Source organism: Eumetopias jubatus, unplaced genomic scaffold (genome assembly GCF_037043125.1).
Source record: "Eumetopias jubatus isolate StellerSeaLion01/CBP00866 unplaced genomic scaffold, mEumJub1_p1.0 scaffold_16, whole genome shotgun sequence".
Classification (NCBI taxonomy): Eukaryota; Metazoa; Chordata; class Mammalia; order Carnivora; family Otariidae; genus Eumetopias; species Eumetopias jubatus.
In genome coordinates, this window is record NW_028274822.1 from 27,729,065 (window position 1) to 27,742,337 (window position 13,273).

Genomic DNA, 13,273 nt, shown 5'->3' on the forward strand with positions numbered 1-13,273 from the left:
GCCAGTTGCCTTTATCTTATTATTCTATCTGGTCAGAAAAGCTGCACTTTATACACCTAATATTTTGTACATGATGTGAAAGTGGAAAAGATAACCCAAGCTTATAAAGATGAGGGACACATTTGAAAAGGAGAAAAGGAGTATAATTATGAAGAATGGAGGACAACAGTATACTGAACAAAGTTACATTGAGTTCTTGCCATATTTCTAAAGAGCAAAAGATTATGAAAAAGGGGAAGACTCCACAGAGAGTAAAACTGATTTTTTAAAGGAAAAAAACTGAGGCAAACTATTAAAACTCATTTTATAGTTTTTAAGAGAATGAATCTAGTTCTTTCTCTTAATAGCTAGTACTTAAAAAGTCACTAATAGATTCAGAGAAGAAAATCAAATACGTATTTTCCTATTCTAAAGAACTAAGGCTAACACTAAGAGTTCTACTTGACTATGTCCCGTAAAGCCCTTTACAAATATCAGGGATGTTATATATTTTACAACATTCTACAAAAAAGAAAATACTCACAAAATCCACCTTCAGGATTTTGCTTTGGATGTCTTGTTAGGGACAAATTTTCTTTTTCCTGAGAAAAACAACCAGCTCACGCTCCAAGGCAATGATATGCAACCTTATGGGTTATTTTAGAGGAAGACATTGAAGTTCTTACTGGAAAATAAGAGATCCCTTCTACCTCCAAATCACCCTAACTAACTGAAAAAGGCAGCAGAGCTCCAGAGTAATTAAACTGCAGTGATTCATGCTAAAATAACTCAATATTCATGCTTGTAGAACAGATACATGCTTTAAAATGCTAATGCTACCCTTTTTCTAGTGCAACAGCAAAAAGCAAAAATACAGTTTTCATTCAATTATAAAACACATCCCTTACTACTATCTCCATTTTAGAATAAAGCAGAAATAAAAGAATGCAGTTTCTCCCCCAACAGCTATTTATGAAGTGCAGGCAAATTATGTACTTCCATAAAGATTTTTTAAGATCAAGACTGTTTAACATTAAACACGCCTATTTTATGAAACTCTTGACTATGAATACATACGCCAATGAATCATTAAAATAGAACACAATGAAAGATTAGTTTTAATACAAACATCCATTGTGTAAATTGTCACTGAACAAAAGATGGAACACATTTGGGGTATTTATCCCTTAAAGCAAAGTTCTCAAATCACAGGTTTATGTAGCAACATTTTTAAAATAAAAATGACCAAATAAAAGCAAATGAGTTGTTAAGAGCCACTGTATAAAGAACAGACATGTCACAATATGAAATTCTGACGATCATGACAATTTCAGTTGACTACTTAAAAATACTTTCCAATTCTCCCAAAAGGGTAAATCAAGTTCATAAAATTCAATAGTGTGGCCTCAGTATCAGTTGGTAATGGATTTTAGCTCAAATAGCAAAAAAATTGGTTCATGTTTGATATTTTTCTTTTCTAAAAAGGAAAAGAAAGCTCTATCATTTATGGAGTTCTCGTCAGAGTTCAAAATGATTATTATGGAATCAAGATACTGTGTGATGTCCAAATACTTGGGTGCAGAAGATATGAGGGTCAAGTACAATATTGACTATTTGACCAAATGTTCTATTTTTAAAAAGGCTTCAGTTAAGTGTTGTTTTTACAATAAATTAGTGATTTATTTTAAAATTTATACCACTAGGACCATTCACAACCTCTTGCTCACACACCCCCCCCACCCCAACCCACCAAATTGAGGCATCAGGTCAACAGTCAAGTCAAAATTGTACCACTCCTACATGTAGAGTCATGCAAAGAGTATAGTTGTATATGTGCATGCAGAGTTAACATCACCTACCCATGGCAATAACTTGTCTGAAAGTCTTCATCAGTAGGAAATACAAGCATAAACTTGTTATCTGGCTTCATTCTTGTATCTTCCATTATTTCCAAACAGCACACCTTATAGCTTAGCTTAAATTTAGTATTCATCATAAACAAAGACAGTAATATTTTCATATTTTAATTACACTTACAAGTTAAATTATCATCAGTGTCATTTCTCATTTCCAGTATATCCAAAACAATGACAATACTACACAAACTTTAATAGGAATGGTTGTCTTTTTATCTTTCTTCCAACAAGAAACCACAGTTAAGAATCTTGTGTTCTGGAGCGCCTGGGTGGCTCAGTTGGTTAAGCCGTTGCCTTCGGCTCAGGTCATGATCCCAGGGTCCTGCGATCAAGCCCCGCATTAGGCTCCCTGCTCAGTGGGGAGCCTGCTTCTCCCTCTCCCTCTGCCTTTGCCTGCCTCTCTGCCTACTTGTTCGTTATCTCTCTCTCAAATAAATGAATAAAATCTTTAAAAAAAAGAATCTTGTGTTCTAAGGTCATCTTACATTTATCATTAGCAAACCAAGATTAAATAAGGTATGTTTAAAGCACTCAACATCAGGGCGTGGACTTTAACCATTAAGTATTAGCTAACTGATGGTGATAATTTGTGATATTCTTTTAAAAGTGATTCTTGCTACATAGCAGAATTAAGAGACAGGTAAGATCCTGTACTAATTTCATCTGCCTTTTAAATGAAAGGGGGAAAAAAGCCACTGAGGAGGAGCTAGCAAAATTCAACACATTAATAACAGAAGCAACGACTATGCTTCCAATTTGACTCTAACAATTCATTACAGGATGGAATAAAGAGGGAGATACTGTCCTCCCTCCCACTTGATTATTCCTCTACGCTGCTGCACTGCTACTAAGATTATTTTCACTTTCAAAAACAACAAAATAGTCCCTTTAAGTAGTTATACATGGAAACATTTCCAATTTAAAATTTAATCATTAATGTAAGCACATTCCATGTTACAATATTTAAGGATTAGCCAAACTGCACAATCTCCCATCTGCTAACCTTGAAGTCTGTCACAATCTTAAAACACAAATTTATAATAATGAACTTACTAGTTTTTCTATAATCATTAAAAGCATATCTCAAAAAGGTATATTTGACACAATTAGCTAATAACTATTGGTCTGTGGTTAATCAAAGTGATGTTTCTCCTCGCGATCGAAATATTTTGAAATTTTTGCTGGTCGTTATGATTATAAGGCAAGAAAAATTAAAAGTCAAGCAATCCACTGCCTTAAGAACATCAATTAGTCCACTTTATGCTAGAAATAGGTTTGGACCCTCTCACTGACCTCCTGGCCTATAAACACTGTTCTAACTTTGCAAATAATAAATACAGATGTGTCTGTGTCATCACACATTCCTGATATAGTGAAGTGTACACTTTTATGGACCTTAAACCTTCTGTACTTCTGTTGTCATCGGGTGTTTAATTTTATGAATTTGTTTTCTCAATATGTTCTTTTTAAAAACTACATTCTTTTAAACCTCATTGAAAGAATTTGAATCAAAAATAAAGAGGCAAAATAAAACCAACATCCTTTACTATGTTTATCCCTGACAAACCCCTTTTCAAATTTGATAATCAAAAGCACACAATTTTTAAATTACATAAGGTAATACATAATTACCATTCTTGTTTTACAGATGAAAGATTTAAGTCCTACTTAGGTGGAAGCAGAATCAATTATATTACAGTTGTTCAGTGTTGAGGGAACTGGGAAGATACAGGAGACAGCAGCATAAGAAACACAAAGATCTTTGGCAGCAAACATAATAGGCTAAAAGTCCTGCCTACTACTACTTAGCTGTAAGATTGTTTCTTCACAAGGTTATGGCAAGAGTTAAAGATGACATAACAGCACAATACTGGTCCACTGCCCTATCCTTCCATTATAATTAGCACCTGCCCTACTTTATTATTTGGTTGCTTTTCTTTACATGCAAATTCTGCCCTACAGAGCCTGCAAGCAAGCAGCTTTGCGAAAACATCACTGTCTGGATTGGTGCCTCATACTGGTCATAAGATTAACCCAACTTGTGAAGTAAATGCTCTGCTAGGATTACTGAGATCACCACAAATGGGGCTTTTTTACTTTTAGTTTTGTCTGAAGTGTCCTATCAGTGGATGTATTCATATAAAAGTGTTTCAAAGACAAATAGAGAACATTTTTGGATTATTTCATATTTTGCACCATCCTTGCGTACAGAGCCCTCCCACTAAAACAAGTGCCGTCAGTCAGTGCTGTCAGTATGAAGTGTGATTAGATCTAGGAGACAGGAACTCCTCTTGTATCCCAGACATCCTAGAAATGCCACTTCTCTTTCTCTATTGGTTAAGTCTTAGGCCCAAGGAAAGGTGGGGCAAATGGCCCAACAGATGCTTTGCCCCTTCAACTCCCATTTCTATGACTATAGTAATATACAGTAAAGCCCAGAGAACATTCCTTCTGTTGTCCCTATTACAGCCAATCTCCTGAACCCCTCATGAGGAGAGGAAAAATCTATCTTGTTACTGCTAAATGATCCCATACAAGCTCTATTGCCACAGTCATTAGAGGGCCTAGGCCCAGTGCCATTACCTACAACATCAAGACAATAATGAAAATCACACTTAGCCTCAAACCAGATAGACTGAAAACAGTTACACCTGAAAGAAGGGTTCTTAGTATGTGTGTGTAGTGGCCAGGTGAGAGAATGAGGTGTGGGGGAATAAGAGTGTGGGTATGAGGAATCGAGAGAAAGGGCAAACCTCCAGAAGGAAATCTGCATGTTAGCAGAACCTACTCAAGAGAGAAGGTTTTTTCATTACATACCAAAATACTTACCAAAGTGAAAATTTATATTTGCAAATGAGAAAAAATACTTGAGAATACTATGCTATATTTTTATTACTATCAAAGTGTATGTATGTATATACACACACACACAACAATTTGAAGAAACAGAAAGCAGTCGTTTTCAAAGCAGCTCCTGGAAAAGACGAATAATTACATCTACCAGAAAAAAACAAAAATCTATATAGAAAAGTGCCATCTCTAGAAAAATAGCTTTAAATACCAAAAACTGTGTGTGTGTATTTTCTGCAAAATAATATCAAAAGCTATTTCGGTGAAAAGAAAATTGTCTGAGAAAACAGGGCTAAATGGAAATGAAATGTGCAATATGCACTGAAAATTTATGTTTAGGCAGTAAGTCATTTCTATTTTTTAATTAAATTTTTACTTGTTTTTAAGTAATCTCTGCACCCAAAGTGGGGCTCGAACTCACAACCCCAAGATCAAGAGTCACATGTTCCACCAATGGAGCCAGCCAGGCACTTGGCATTAAGTCATTTTCAAAATAAAACTGAGTCAATGTCTATTTTGTACTTTTTCCATTATACTCATCTCAATTATTAAAATTTTTGAGACTATAAAGTTTGCAAGGTGGGAATAAAGTTTTAAGCATTCCGTCTGTCCTTATATCATACTGGTAAATGACAAGTCATTTTGTCCACCCAGAAAAGTTACCTATGATACTAAGAGTTAATTTTGAAAGGATCAAAGAGGTAAAAGCAAATATTCAAGATTATCAGAGTTGTTAGAAAGTTGATTGCAAGAAAGAAAATTTAATTTTAACATTTCACCACTAACTATAAAGCTGGGAAAATTGGGAGGTTATTCATGAGATAACTTGGGTAATACATATCTGGATGTTCAAAAAAACCCTAAAAATATAGAAAACAGGGCACCTGAAGAGGTCACCATCTTTCAATTTTTCTTCCTTTTTCAGACACAAACTCACAACCTACTGCTTTAGTATTCAGATCTATAGAGAACTAAAATAGCTGCATTACATATAGGAAGGACATAAAAATTAGGTATGATTTTAGCCACATCTCCATGTCTATGCTCCCTCCTAAAGATACCTCCATTCCTTTCTGATTACTCCTCGCAGTCTAAATTCTATTTTCCAAATATTCCTCAATTTTTAAGAGGGTAACTTACTAGGACATGTAAAGGAAAAGAATCTCAACTTTTGTATTAACACTGGTATTTGTTATTACCTTTCTCAATACACCAATTACAAAAAACCTGAAAATTATCTCAAAAACATCATGTAGGGGCACCTGGGTGGCTCAGTCGTTAAGCATCTGCCTTCAGCTCAAGTCATGATCCCAGGGTCCTGAGATCAAGCCCCACATCGGGCTCCCTGCTCCACGGGAAGCCTGCTTCTCCCTCTCCCACTCCCTCTGCTTGTGTTCCCTCTCTCGCTTGTGTCTCTGTCAATAAATAAATAAAATCTTTAAAAAAAATCATGTAAAACCTATTATTAATTACTCTAACTACAAACTAATACCATCATTTCATTATGGAAAAGCAAGCTTCTTGATTCCCAAACACCTAATGTGAATTAACTGGTAGAGAATCACTAATATAACCAATGCTGTCCTCAACAGAGTAACAAGAAACATTTCTTTTTTAAAACTTTTATTTATCTAGATTTGTTATTACACTTCAAATGCAGTTAGGTAAAAGATATAAAGAAAATGCGATAAAATAAAATCAGTTATTTGATAACATTCTCCCCAAATCTTAAAGTTATAAGATTTCATTACCAAAGAATATATTTCCTTATAGATTATTATTCCCTCACTTTTTAGGATGTCTTCTATTTTATGTTGTGGTAAATTTAATATAAGATTTACTCAATGCTAGTAAACTAGTAGCTTGTTTTCAATCCCCAATAACTTTCCTAAAAGTCAGAGAAATTAAAAACAAAAATCAAGAGAAAAATGAGAAGTATAGAAACTCAGAAGTTATTCATGTTGTGTATAATTTGTTCTAGTCAAATTAAGAAGACAAGTTTCTTATCTGTACAATGATTATGGATACATGCCATTTTTAGAAAGGATTTTGAGATGAATTTTTCTTCAAGAAAATTTTTACTGAACAGTAAAAAAATTTCAAGTTTAATAAATTGGCTGAAATGGTTTTGATGCTGTATTTTCTAATATGTGACATTCCACAAAATCTTTTTCATTGTTGCCATCACTGTATCATTTAAATAACTCAAACAGGAGAGAAGGAAATCAATATAAGCTAAACAAAACGTAACAGGTACAATTACTTTAAAAGGTCACCATCTTTAAAACAGCTTACCTATAATCTGTTATTCTAAACAAATGACAGCAAGAAACCTATTTGCCATCTTTCCTATGACTTCCATGTAGCTGTACCATTAGGCAAATTCAGCTATACATTAAAAATGAAAATTATCAGTAATATCAACTTGGGTGCTTTATTTGCTCAACAAAAAGATTATAGCATTTCTTTTATTAACAAGCAGATTTAATACATTTAAAATTATTTCATTTCTAATATTCTGACTTGCATACAAATTTTAAGTAATAAATCTTAGGTAAATTGAGATATACCTAGACCCAGAGATCTGGATCTCCACTGTTAAACCTGTAACAGTAGAGAATGACAAAAGCAATGAAGCAAAATTATTTTTTACTCAGTCTGCTAGTGAAATAAACAAGAGGTCAAAAACTTTTACTCGACAAAAAAAAGAAAATCCATAAAGTAACATTTTTCGCCAATTTAATCACCCTAACTAGGCTTATATGTAGGCAACTCTTTTTCTTACATACATGTAGGAAGCAATGAATGGATGTTAATGATGTGAATCCATTAAAATCCCTGTAAGACTATTACATAGTTGTCTGTCTCCAACAACTTGTCAAATAAAACATTAATAAAAATACAGAAATTATTTCAGAATTCTGAATGGGCACATGTGTACGCACGCACGCGCAGACACACATCCTTGAGATGAGGCTCATTCCTCTTACTTGATAACAAGAAAACAGGCTTTTTCAATGACAGAATCCTTTACTTCTAAGTTAAAATAACACTTCATGCAAAACATTAAATCTTAAGATTTTAATTTCACTGCGTTGTGTTCTAAATTAAAATTTTATTTGGGCTTTTATTTCACTCATTTTTAATAATGTGCACAAAATACACATCAATACAATTAAGAAACTTATTATCTAACAAGTGGCTCGAATAACCAGATCGTTCTAATCTGCTGGTTAAATGCTCTTAAAATGATTAAAAATCTAATGTTTTAGAACACTGAGTTAGTACAAACTAGGCAGGAAGTCTGTAGACAGAGTATCTGAAAGCACATTTACCTTTAGTGAGGGGATAATGCCCCTTTTTAAAAATCATCACCTAATTCCATATGTACATATTAAAGAAATGACATGCTCAAATATGGGACTATATTCTTAAATAAAAAGCATTTCAACCACGTCTAGATTAATGTTTTAGGTTGAAAGAAGTTTCTTCCCAGCATTAGCCCTTTATATACTACAAAAAGGTCCACACAGGATATTTTTTACCCTTTGTAAAATTCTAGGAAAATTAAGGGAATTCAAGAGACATTAGGGAAGACCACTAGGCACTTCTAAAACAATACCTACACTAAAATGCCACACATGATCCAAAAGTCATTCCCACTTCTTAGTTGTAGTCCTTTTAAGTACAACAGTCCCCTTTAGCCGTGGTTTCACTTCCATGGTGTCAGTTACATCAGTCAACAGCGGTCCGGAAGCAGATGATCCTCCTTCTGACAAATGGTCAGAAGGTCAACAGTAGCCTAACACTATGTCATAGCGCCTGTGTCATTCACCTCACTTCCTCTCATCACTTACCCATTTTATCACCTCACATCACCACAAAAAGGGTGAGTACTATGAGAGATTTTGAGACTACAATCACGTAACCTTTATTACAATATATTATCATAACTGTTCTATTTTATTATTGTTGTTAATCTCTTACTGTGCCTAGTTTATAATTAAACTTTATCACAGGTATGTTTGTATAGGAAAAAACAGTATATGAAGAGTTTGGTACTATCCATGGTTTCAGGCATCCACGTGGGTCTTGGAACATAATCCCCATGGATGAGGGGGTATAATCTCAGGGATACAGACTTTGCCTCACTAAAGGAGAATTCACTAATCCACAACAGCAGTCATATAAAAATAAGTATTAAAACTACTTCAACACTTGATACTTCTTTAAATATACATAATATAAAGACAAACTTTTTTGAAAGAGGAATTTTTAAATTGTGCAATCTGGACAAGGTGTAATCATTTTAAAGCACAACTCATATAAAAACTTACTGTTTTTCAAAACAATATTCCCTAAGACAGCAACACATTTTCAAGGCACTGTGAGAAACTGAAAATCAGGATAAAATTTGCATGTATGTTTCTGCTACAAAATTATTCCTAAGGTTAAACACTCCAAACCACAAAGTGTCCAATTCTACTTTAGAATAAATTTTAATATGTTGGAATATATTCTGTGAATGAAATCAATATATTTTGGCGGTCCTTTTCTTTCTACCAAAAACTCTTTTCACCTCTTTATCCAAAATTATGTAGAAAGGCTTCCCAAAATTATTGTTTAACACCTTCCCAAATATCCTAAATGTCATTCCTACCTAGAATATCAATTATTAAAACTTATGTTTGGTAATTCTATTCCACTGAAATTTTGTCATTTTTTCTCTTAAATGCAAAAAATATTTCTGTAGACTTTTTGCTCAATTATCTAATAACAAAAACTAGAATATATCCAATCAATACCAGGAATAATTTGTGTTATTCTTAAAAGATGAATTCATATTTTCTATTTTAAAAATAAAAAATAGCAGTACATGCTTAATATTATCAAATATTAAATCATGAAACAAAAAAGAAACCTGCTGAGTGCTTAAAGCAGTTTATACATGCATTAAAAAGTAGTCACGTTAACATGCTGAAATTAAATTAACTTATTTATTTATTTATTTATTTATTTATTTTTTACTTAAAGTAGGCTCCATGCCCAATGTGGGGTTTGAACTCATGACTCTGAGATCAAAAGTTGCACGCTCTACCAACAGAGCGAGCTAGGCACCCCCCTAAATTAACTTTTTTTTAAAAGATTTTATTTATTTGACAGAGAAAGACACAGCGAGAGAGGGAACACAAGCAGGGGGAGTGGGAGAGGGAGAAGCAGGCTTCCTGTGGAGCAGGGAGCCTGATGCGGGGCTCGATCCCAGGACCCTGGGATCATGACCTGAGCCAAAGGCAGATGCTTAACGACTGAGCCACCCAGGAGCCCTAAATTAACATTTTTTTATGCCTAAAAGTCCATGTCTAGTAAAATCCGTGATCCCAGTAAGAAACTGAAGACAGAACAAACTTCCCTGAAAATATTTCAAATTCAAGTGAAGATTACAGATTAGTTAAAATCTAGTCAGTCATCCCAAACCAGTATGTTCTTCCTGTTGATATAAAACTTAATCTAAAAAAAGAAAAATACTGGCTGAAGTCATTTACAAATGTTGCACTATCATTTCAGAGAAAAATACATCAGTTATAATAAACTCCTATATAGCTTATGGTGAAAATTCATACTAACGTTATGTAAGAGCTTAACTGATGTTAAGAAATTTATTGCAAGTTGCACTGGTGTTCAAACCTTACCCCTATTTGTCAAATATAAAGTTCAGGAAATCTGACAGTCATTACACAATAGAGAAGAGACTTCTAGTCTTCTTCACCAATTCCTACCATACATTCTTCAGAGAGAACGGAGCACATTAACAAGCCTCCCCCAAAGTTAACTCCCAATTCTCATCCATCAGTTTCTACAAAGAAAAAAAAAAAAAAAATCACAGTTTATTTTCCAAATAATAAAAACTAGAAAAGAAAAAAAACTGACTTGTTCTATTACAGTTAATTTAGAAGCTGCAAATATTTGGATAAAGAACTAAATAGAAAATGTACTGACAATTTTCTGAGTAAAGTTACTGATAAATTATTAAAATAAAGGTCTTCATTTTTATATAAACTATCCATCCTTCCTCTTACAAAACAGAGAATTAGAGTTTTCCCAAAGTTGTAACTTCATTATATATTAAAATAATTAACCTTTTTCATATTGAGAAGTTACAAGTTATAAATTTGAAGGGAAAGACTAATAAATTTTTATTGTAAGTAAATCCAGTATAAAGCAAAATCTTAAACAAAAAAAAAGTGTTAGCAAAGTTACATATTCCTACTAAAAAATTTCATCCTAATTCAGCGGTTTCTCACAATAGTCTTACCAACCCAGAAAAGATAAAATACCAATATTTCCCAATCCCAGGCCGCACATAAAAACAGCTATCATGTTGCAAGACTTTCAATCCTGTGATATTTTCTCCCCTTTGACATACTCTATGGGCCCTTTAACATGCCAAAGGGCCGTTTATTTTCTGTCCGGGGCTAAAAAACAAAATTAAATCGGTAGTACATTAGCTAATACACTTAGTCACTAGTAACTTAAAAACCCATTCAATACACACGCTTAATAGAGTGACAACTTCATCTGTTTCCTCTAGAAGTACCCTTTATATCAGGGTACCAGACAATTGACTGAATGATGTCTGCCAGGTTACTGCTTCAGGCACTGAGCTTTAAGTTAATGCTCAAGATAAAAATTCATCTATGTAGCAATGAAAAATCTCATGCATATACTCAAAACTCCATTCTATTCTGCTTTCTTTACAATATCTTGCATAGTAGGTAGAGTATACATTTCCTCAAAAGTTAATTCATTCTTCCTGCATACAAATGTTATTGAAAGTTATAAATCATTAAAGACTAGCAACAAATGCATTCATTAAATGACATACGTTAGAATGATATAAAAATGTTCATGCAGTACATTCATCATTTATGATCTTCAGAGTGGGATTAATTACATGATTCCCTCCTTTGGAAACAGAAGGGAGTCCATAGTGTTTTTAGAGAATAAATGCTAAGAGATTCTCAAGGTATTAATCACTTACCTATTTGGATTCACTTAACATTCCCTATCTTATATCTTATTTATATTTTTGGCATGAAAAAAGCATAAAGATGAGGATTGCTCCTATTATCATCTAAATATGGTTCTATGTTCCAACCATATGTAACAAAACACAAGCTAAAATTTATCCAACTCTGCTGTCTTAAATAGCTAATTTTTAAAAGAAACTGTTTACTATTATAATTTTTTAAACACCATCAAAAGAAACTTATAATAGGCAAAACCATATTCCTTCTTACACAAGCCAAAAACCAGATAGTAAACACAATTGACTTTGTGACAGATTCAAAGGTTGTTCTGTAATGTTCCCATTTTCGGCAAAGTTAACTGGAAGACCGTTATAAGTCTTTGGGAATTCTACTGTACTGTCAACATTTCGACAAGTCACACAAGAACCAAAGGGCTGCTGTGGTAGTTCTTGGAAATCAGGCATCTGCATGTAAGCACCTGACTGGGTGAGAGGGGAAATTCTTTGGCCAACTAGTTGCATTTTAAGTTCCCTGGGTTCCATAGCTGCTTGTTCTCTTCGCCAGTGTCAAGGTGAGTTAGCTTTTCCATCCACACGTGAAACTGCTCCTCTGTCTGCCTCTGCATCTCGGAAAAACAGCTCATGGCCTCTTCCAGGGCATTGCCTATGCAGTTCCTATCATACACAGCACCCCTGTCAAGTAATCCTGGAATTTCCCTGGGCGCTCCTTCAGATCCCCCAGCATGACTGAAGTCAGCTTTAAAGACATTTGAGGCCCATTTGATAAAACATCATTAATTCAGAAAATATTTATTATGACATGCTTAATTAGGAAAATGGCTTAAGCATTACTAGAAAGAGCCATATAAAGCATTGATAAGCACTTAAATTAACAAAAGTAATTCCAAGAAAAATTAAATAACACACTACCATTTTTCACAGCTTCAATATTATTTGCCTGGCAACTTGTATTCTGTTACTACACAACTAATTATTAATCTGTAAGAGTGGTTTTTAACCTTTGCTGAACATAAAAACCTGGAGTGGTTTAACAAATATCAAAATCCAGGGCTCCTAGGCACTGAAGGTTTGTTTTATTTGTTTTAAGCTCCCCAGGTGATTCACTTGGTTGAAAACCATTATATCCCTGAGTATTTTCACTGTTTTGACTTTGAAATTCTAAAAGCTGTTTTCACAGCCGACCCATAATAAATCAATTAATTCTCAACTTACTGATTCTTATCAAATGCTCTTATAATTAAGTTTAAAAATATTCCTTATGGGAAACTACGTAAAGAATATATACAATCCACGTATATGCCTCTGGGTCAGCTTTTTACAAACCCTGGTCTGTGCAAGTGCTAAAAGGTATGCCTTTAAAAAAAAAAAAGTTTTGTGGTTAAGTTTAGGATATGCTACAAATCATATCCTCCCCCTCTGCAGAGCACATTAACGGCTCCGAGTTGTCCTGCAGTAAAGAAACCTGTTTCGACATGGTCCA

The 13,273-nt window shown here is 33.8% G+C and overlaps 1 protein-coding gene across 3 annotated transcripts in view; it reads right to left on the bottom strand.

The window, feature by feature from the left end:
* ARK2N (arkadia (RNF111) N-terminal like PKA signaling regulator 2N) overlaps window positions 1-13,273 on the bottom strand; it is an 81,400-nt gene that overhangs the window by 23,169 nt on the left and 44,958 nt on the right. The window lies entirely within an intron of this gene.